General features: G+C 33.0%; 1 long non-coding RNA gene across 1 annotated transcript; it reads left to right on the top strand.

The window, feature by feature from the left end:
- Positions 1-5,488: 5,488 nt before the first annotated feature.
- On the top strand, positions 5,489-7,982 carry LOC140176520 (uncharacterized). Its single transcript, XR_011868130.1, has 4 exons — positions 5,489-5,758; positions 6,754-6,953; positions 7,063-7,114; positions 7,523-7,982. It is a non-coding gene; the product is annotated as an uncharacterized lncRNA (long non-coding RNA).
- The last annotated feature ends 211 nt before the right edge of the window (positions 7,983-8,193 follow it).

Below are 8,193 nucleotides of genomic sequence, written 5' to 3'. Positions count from 1 at the left end.
AGATAGAAAACTTAGAATCAGTCATGCATGTTCTACACTAAAAAATTGATGTGATCATGGCACAATAGATAACTTCCACAAATAGTAGTTCGATATTGGATCCTACTATAGTTGTGCAATCTTCGGAAAGTACAAAAACTAGTGATCTTACTAGTATCATGCCAATTCAACCCAAAAAGTTATTCCACTCGGATATTACTCGTGAAGCAACAACTCCACCTAATGGACAACCACATGTTAGAGTAGTAGCTATACTGCCAAAGGTAACCTTATTTTTTTCTTCTTTCTTTTACTTTTTTTTTCTTTATTTTTTAGTGTAATCTTGAAACTATTTTTTTTAACTGCAGTGGTGGATACTTATTGTATTTGAGCCTACACCTTCGATGATGTTAACCGATTCTCAAGCTGATATTGTAGTCTATATTTTTTCGGATACGTTAGATCCATACGTGTGGTTTATGATTATGTGTAATATATAATGGTTTAAAAATTCTATGATTCTCCCAGCTAACCATTTTATGACTTTGGCAGTTCTGAAGAGTTGGTAATCTAAGATGAAAAAAGGTTATAGAAGTACATTTAGATGTTTTATGCCGGAGAGATATGTCGAATCACGAGTAAGTATAGAGGTCAATGCATATTATACTTTTTCTTATAATTATATTTTTAAGCCTCTATTTACCTATAAACATATTTTACATATAATTTTAACATATTGTAGTTTATAAACCTGGTGGCACTTATGATGACACGTGTATTTCGACGTAGGAATGAAGATCCAATTTGCTGGTTCATGCCTGAACATTTTGCAGTAAAGTTTATCCCTATAACATTTCTAAATTATTAGTTAATATTTTTGTCTAATAGTTTGAGTGGGTATACTAATTTATAAAGAAGTTTTTTTATCTAGACTAAACCATGCTATGTACTCACACGAGTAAAGTGTATAATTAAATTATCAATTCAAAAATAGTTATTAAATTGAAAACATATTTTCATTTAACAATATTTTTTTGTATGCAGCGATATGCTTTAAGCGATAAATACACACCGACCGAGGTTATCTTTGATTTTCTTGGAGCATATATGTCACTGAAAATTAGCCACGTCATTAGGGTACAAGTGACCAATTTGTTTTCCATTAATATACTATTATATTTTTCTAGTGTTTATAATGGTTTAAGGTTTATAGCAGGTTTTTATCCCTATCTGTGAGGAACTACATTGGTATTTGGTTATTGTTGACTTTACAAGTCTTTGCTTAATCATATTGGATTCACTGCCTTGTGTCAGAAAACGTCAACAACGCAAAAGGAACGCAATTAAAGTGGTAATTATTTGTTCTAAATCAGTACTCAATCATCTAGAATCACTTAACAATTTAACAATTTAAATAACCGTTTGTTGTAACTAGTACTTTTAGTCAATTTAAATCATTTACAATTCACTCTTTTTTTTGTCATGAATTCACTCTTGTACAGGCAACTTATTTAGAAGCGATGTTAGATGATCATATTTTTTATGATAATAAGTCTAAAGTTGTAGATTGCTCCACTTTTTGGCCTATCACACCTTTTGGCCTACCCACTCAAAGAAATAGATCGTAAGTCTAATATTTAATTTTTTTAAATATCATAACTCGTTCAATAGTTTATATCTTATATGTATATAATAACTATTTGTTGAATGCTTTATATCTTAGGAATGATAGCGGAGTTTGGGTGACCAGTTGGATGAGAGAATGTACTTTACAAGATGACTTCAATATTCAGGTCATATTTATAACAAAGTATTTTTAACATAATTTTTTCAACACACTTTTAATTAGAATTATATTGTTGGTGCTCTAAGCAGATTAACGACTCCACACGAATGAGACTTGCCGTGGATCTGGTTTTAGAGGAGTACAACGATTTGTGTCTCGTAATACAAGAAAATGCTTGGTAATATAGGACCAAGGTGGAAGCAGAGCATGAAGACATTTGGGAATGAGGAATTATCTTTTTGGATATTTTTAATATTTTCTTTAAAAGACAAATTACTAAGCTATGTTTCATTAGTTTTTACACTAATTTATCCTTCTATATATTACAATTCTATATTACTAATTTTCTTTAATTTATCGGTTAATATAAATTATTCATAACCTATATATTCCCGTAACTAATTATTGTTGAGCATGATAAATACAATATAACTTAATCTAAAAAATGAACAAAAGCAAAGTTCAAACATATCCTGAATTTATAAGATATAATTGATCTATCTTAATCCAAAAAATGAACAAGAGCAAAGTTCAAACAAAAGGAGATTGGAAGGATATATTTTCTATATGAGCATATGCACTAAAATCCTTCCTCCTACTAATCTCTCCCACACATAGAAGGGTAAGGCGCTGCTTAGCAGAATTAGAACTGCTGTCATCCTTGAGAATGTCTGTCAGCATTTTCACTGTGGACGAACACTCCTAATCCCCAACAGCAAGGCACAGAACAACCACACATTGAGCTATTAAATGCAATGCCTGTTTGGCAATGCCACCTGACTGTGGTGAAGGCTTGGCGCTGGCAAGCAGTGACTCCACTAAGGCTCACCCTCAAGGATAAATATTATATGTATAATCCAAGAAATGCAACCATAACAATGTAGTTTTTCAGTAGGAACTCCATCTAAGCAAACAAGAAACTCTTAGGAACTCCATCTAAGCAAACAAGAAACTCTTAGGATCCAGTTACAACTTTACAAGGTGTAGGAGTTGAGTCCCACAATGAAAATATGGGATGATAGTGGATGATTTATAGGGTAGGCAACTTTTGTAGTGTGATTTTCCAAAGATTCTTATCAGTGAGATAAGTTATAACATGTTAGAAACTTTTATCAATAAAGAATAAATGAGGATGCCTCCAGACAAGAAAATGCAATCACCTCTTAAGCACTGGTAGTGCATACGGCTCTTCATTAAGAGAAGGAATAAGTGGCCCAGGAACCCATTCATCACATAACTTGTCAATTTCCTGCAGATATTAAGCAATTTTTCAAAGAAAGTCAAAATACCAAAACATGATTATTCTCAGATTTACTTGCTCTAGAACAAACATCAAAACAATAAGCATAGGGATTCAACTTTAAAGCTCATTATTATTCATGCAAAGAATAATTTGAGTATGGCTTCAAAAACAACAATAAACTTAGATATTTCATAGTATCAGAAAAAAGAAATTTAACAAAAAATAAATAAATAAATAAATAAAAATACACCACGGGGTACTGTTGAACAAACCTTGTTTGTTAAGGGTCATTTAGGAGGCTTGTAACTTTTTTGGAAAAGCAAGAAAAGGATGACCACAAGGAGAAAAACCTCGATATACAAGTGTCCTTCAAACACAAGGCAATAATGAAGGAAAAAATCAAATTAATCAATCTCATTAGTAATGAAATATATTATGCACTCTGATAAGTTTCTAAAAGAAGTAAGACAAAGAGAAGAAGGAAAAGATGATTCTAACCCCCACTTCTCAAAAAAAAAAAAAAAAAACAGAGAGAGGCTTTCAATCTAGATTTTGATTAATTTCAATGCAAGCTTCAAATATTTTCATACAATCAACAAATCATAAATCTTTACATTAGCAGAAATAGCGTTTGCAGAATAGACTAAAGTAGCAAAAAAATTCTGTAAAGCCAAAATGGCTTGCCCCTACAGCAAGGAGCTTTTAATTAATGTCAGAGCTTAAGGAAGAACTTTGTTTCTGAAATCCAGACCAACACTATGACTGGACCTCTTGTCACTCATTAACGTGCAGCAGAGTTCAAGGGCAAGAGCTGTCATATGTAAATCAGAATCACTAATTAGTCCCGAGAGTTCTACAATAATAACTTCATATGCAGAAGAACCAATCTTATCACCATATGCAACTATAAGTGAATTTAAGGTTCCTAAGGTTGCCTGCCTTAGTGCTCGATTAGCTTGCCGTAGAAATGCAGCCAACTCTGCTATTACATGCTTCAGAACATGACAGATTCACTTGAAGTGGAGAAGCAGCAATGACAGCAAATGCCTTGACAGCTGTAAGACGAGTTATCTCATTTCTCATTCGTTTAACATGTACAGGAAGGCATGCTGGTAGTTCTTCATTTAGATGATCACCAAATGTTGACACAATAAGGCCAATGCAGGAGATGGAACACTCCTTAACCTCCTGATGCTGATCTTAGTTTATTATGCGCGACATAATGCCATTATAAATGAGATGGACGTACGGCCTGAAATCAAATCCAGATCCCTTAATGCTTGGGCGGACAACACGTACGAGTTATAATATCACTCACCAACAGCTGATAGAACAGGAGTAGAAAGAGAAGTAATGAGGTAATAATGTGCACAAAGAAAGTAGAGAAGTGAAAAAAAATTGATACTCATCTCTGGTGCACAGAGGGCAATGTCATTGTTCTGCTTTATGTGCCCCTGCATCAGTAAGAAAATTAAAATTTCTTGAAACCAAAACCAAAATTAACAATCAAGTAGTGGCACAATCACAAAATTAACAATCACATGGAGTGGACCAAAATCAGAATTCGCTGGAACTAAAACCAAAATCAAGAAGAGGAAAATCCTAAATTTAGTAATTTGATAACAGCACATCACAAGAAATGAACCGAAGTAGAACTTCCATGAAATTACTAGGAAGAAATAAGCAATAAAGAGCACAAATAAAAGAAGCATAGTAGCAGAAACCTAATCAAGAACGGGAACGATATACTACAACTAAGTTAATTGGAACATCAAGTTCTTATTTAATTAAACCCAAATCATATAAGACTTATTGCGCTGCGAAGATGAGCGGACGAGAGAGACGACAGAGGGAGAGGAAGAAAAGGGATCCAGGAATTGAAAAGGCATAATGATTAACTAACCTCCAAGCATTGAGGCAGCGTCTTGCAAGGCGGCGAGGATATGCGAACGAGATTTGCAGCAGATGAAGAGGATGAGATAAAAGCAGGAATTGAAATTGGATGAAAAACCTAGCAGACCTTCTCTTCTGTAAATGCTTCTAATCTGAAATCAAAAAGAAAAGGAAAAAAATTAAAAAACCAAAACTTTGAGGGATCAAAATCTAATTAGTAATTTTTTCAAAGAAAAAAAGGGGTATATTTTGTAATTATTTTGATGATAGTTAATGATACACCTACAAAAATGTAGGAGTAAGGAATCCATGGCCTATATATTATATCACTAATTTTACTAAAATATCTTTATAATTTAATAAAATAAAAAATATTTTTTATTTAATTTTGTAAAAGAGTTAAATATTCTTTTTTATATGTTAAACAAAAATTACTCTTTTAGATTAATCAAATTGTTTAATTTTACCGTTTCAAAATTTAAATAATCTAAAAAACAAAAATAAAAACGCATTTAACAAAATTATTTGTCTCTCCATAAACCCTAATCAATCATTTATACAAAAAAAAAAAAAAAACATATGTGGATTATACTAAAAATAAAGTCACTTTGTTGTTTGGTTTGCTGGGTTTCTCACGTATCCCTTCATATCCCTTCATATCACTTTGTATCTTCCTCTCCTCTCTTCAATCTCGCCTCTTTTCCCCGGTAAAGAAGACAAAGAAGCTTCCTCCACGGTGCCTGCCAAAGTCACCGCAGCTTTTGCACGTGCCTCACCGGCCGAAGAGAACGTCGTTGCATCAGAGAGCATCGCTGTCTTCCTCGTTTTTCATCATCGTCGTCAGCCTCTTCCTTCCGGTAACATCCTCTTTGTGATTTCTGTGATTTTAATTATTATAGCATTGTTGTGATTTTTGTAATTAATGTAATTTGGTTTGATTTATGTGATTTTATATTAGTTGTTATTAATTTTGACAAAATGAAAAACTTAAGCATCAATTTGAGGGATTGCTGCTGCCTTGCTGGAGCTTCTAGGGTTGCTATTTTGCCTGGAATTGGGGCCTCATTAGGGGAAGTATTAATGGATTGTGTAAAGAATATACTTGTTCCTTTCAGCTTTTCGATCGTGGCTTTAATGCTGGAGTTGAGTACGACCAATTGAACTTTCTAAGCAAATGATAGGATCAACTTAAAAATGACTTTTTAAAAAATGCATAAATGCTGCCAATCAGATTTCAGTTACAAATGTGATAAAAGAATGATACCAGATATGAATTTCTTGCAACATAATGTGCTTTTGGCCTTGTTTATTTCATCATAAAAACAAGCAGAGAACATTCCTAACGACTTAATATTAGTTTTGTATTGACTTGATGAAGTGCATTTGTTGATGAACTTCAAAGGCTAAATGTTATTTTTGGGATGAGTATATATGTCACACACACTGGCAATGATTTGGAGCCATATTACTTGCAAGAATTTGCTTATGCTTATTTCTTCTTTTTAGTCTTTACCTCCATCAAGAGGCGTCATTTTGAGCAAGTACAAGTGGCTATTTCGATCATTCTGAATGTGTTGAAGGCTGTGGCTTTAGATTCAGATGACGCAGATGATGCAGAACCTTATAGTGTATTTCACAGAGTTATTGGGATTGCAAATTCTATATATGAAGTTTGCAATAAGTTGGTCTGTTAATTTGAAAGATTTGTCCCTCTTATTTGATAGGAAAATTTTAGCTATTGATTCCAATATTTGCCGACAATTTATTACTATTATTATTATTATTATTATTATTATTATTATTATTATTATTATTATTATTATTATTATTATTATTATTATTATTATTGCAGATTGCCATTTTTATCGATATTGTCCAGAGGGAAATGCACATGGAATTTTGCAATAGTACATCCATAAAAGAATCCCCAGACTCTAATAATGAAACGCATCCCGATATCCATTTTGGACTCCAAGTGTTATTGAGTTGGTGGAGTTATTTTTAAGGCCCCCACGGGGTGGACCTCCTTCCCTCCCTGACGCGAGGGATGTGGTATTATTCCTTCATGTTTCATCACTTTCATGTGTTTTATTTTGGCAGCTTGAATGAAGTGCATCTACCTTAATAGCATTCTTACGGCATTACGTATCATCCCAAACAGGTTTTGTCAGCTCTCAACCTATATAGATTTGTATTGATGATAGAATCTACAGGTATGTAACATCAAAATGTATAGAATATAGCATAAGTTTACAATGTATTATTTTGAAAACAAAGTAAGACTGCTTATATTGTTAGCGTGCCTAACAATGAGGTGTTAAACTAGTAGTTTGTAAGAATTTCTCTATAACATCTATGATTTATTAGCTAATGCTCAGAGAGTAGTAGTTAATGAGTAGCAAACTATAGTCAATAAACCGCTTGAATGATGGATTTTTCTATAACGGGAGATAAGATTAACTTTTTATTAAAAGAGTGTAAACAATTTATGATATCACTTCATTGTCTGATCACGTTGTTGATCCTGTCTAGTGGGACAAAATTTCGCTTTTTGCACATCTTTGTCATTGGCAGATTCAATCAAACTTAGAATTGAAGCTTTTGGTCCTTATTTGTATCAGGAAAGACAAACTGCACTGGAGTATTGTCTAGGAGCAATTTAGTGAAGGCCTACAATGAATGGCTGCATCCTTTCCGCACCTTGGTGAGTGGGATTATGACAGAGAACAAGGATGATTATGATCAGCTTGTAGTTGACATTGTGTGTACTTTGAATCCACTAGAGGCCAGAGCCAGCACAACTAACAATAATAGAGCTATGACGAGTACACACTTAAAAGTGGAGCATTTATTTATACCAAATATATTCTACAGGTGATAAGAGTTAGTGTTCTGATGTGAAGTTATTTACGAGGTAGAGTGGTATGTACAAGATACAAGATACAAAAGAAGTTGGTTGCTTGATAAACATTTCACGACAATAGGGAGTTGTGTTGTCCAACTAATTTATGTTCTTGCTCCTCTTATTGATTAGATGGTATTATTGATGATTAGTGAATTGCATGGAACTTCATGTTTTCATTGTTGGTCGATTATCCTCTAATATCTCAAACAGGAAAACATCATTATATCTCATGGATGAGACATGAACTTGGACAATTTAAGTGTAACCATCAAATAAAACCGAGATATTTGACCTACAAAGAATGATACATTTTATATGGTTAAAATGTTTTGAAATTTCAAAAGCAAAGAGGTCAAATACCCCATATGAAAATTAGTAATAAAGGAA

The sequence above is a fragment of the Arachis hypogaea genome, chromosome 11 (genome assembly GCF_003086295.3).
Source record: "Arachis hypogaea cultivar Tifrunner chromosome 11, arahy.Tifrunner.gnm2.J5K5, whole genome shotgun sequence".
Lineage (NCBI taxonomy): Eukaryota > Viridiplantae > Streptophyta > Magnoliopsida > Fabales > Fabaceae > Arachis > Arachis hypogaea.
The sequence above is the reverse complement of the archived record's forward strand: the minus strand, read 5'-3'. Positions and strand labels throughout refer to the sequence as shown.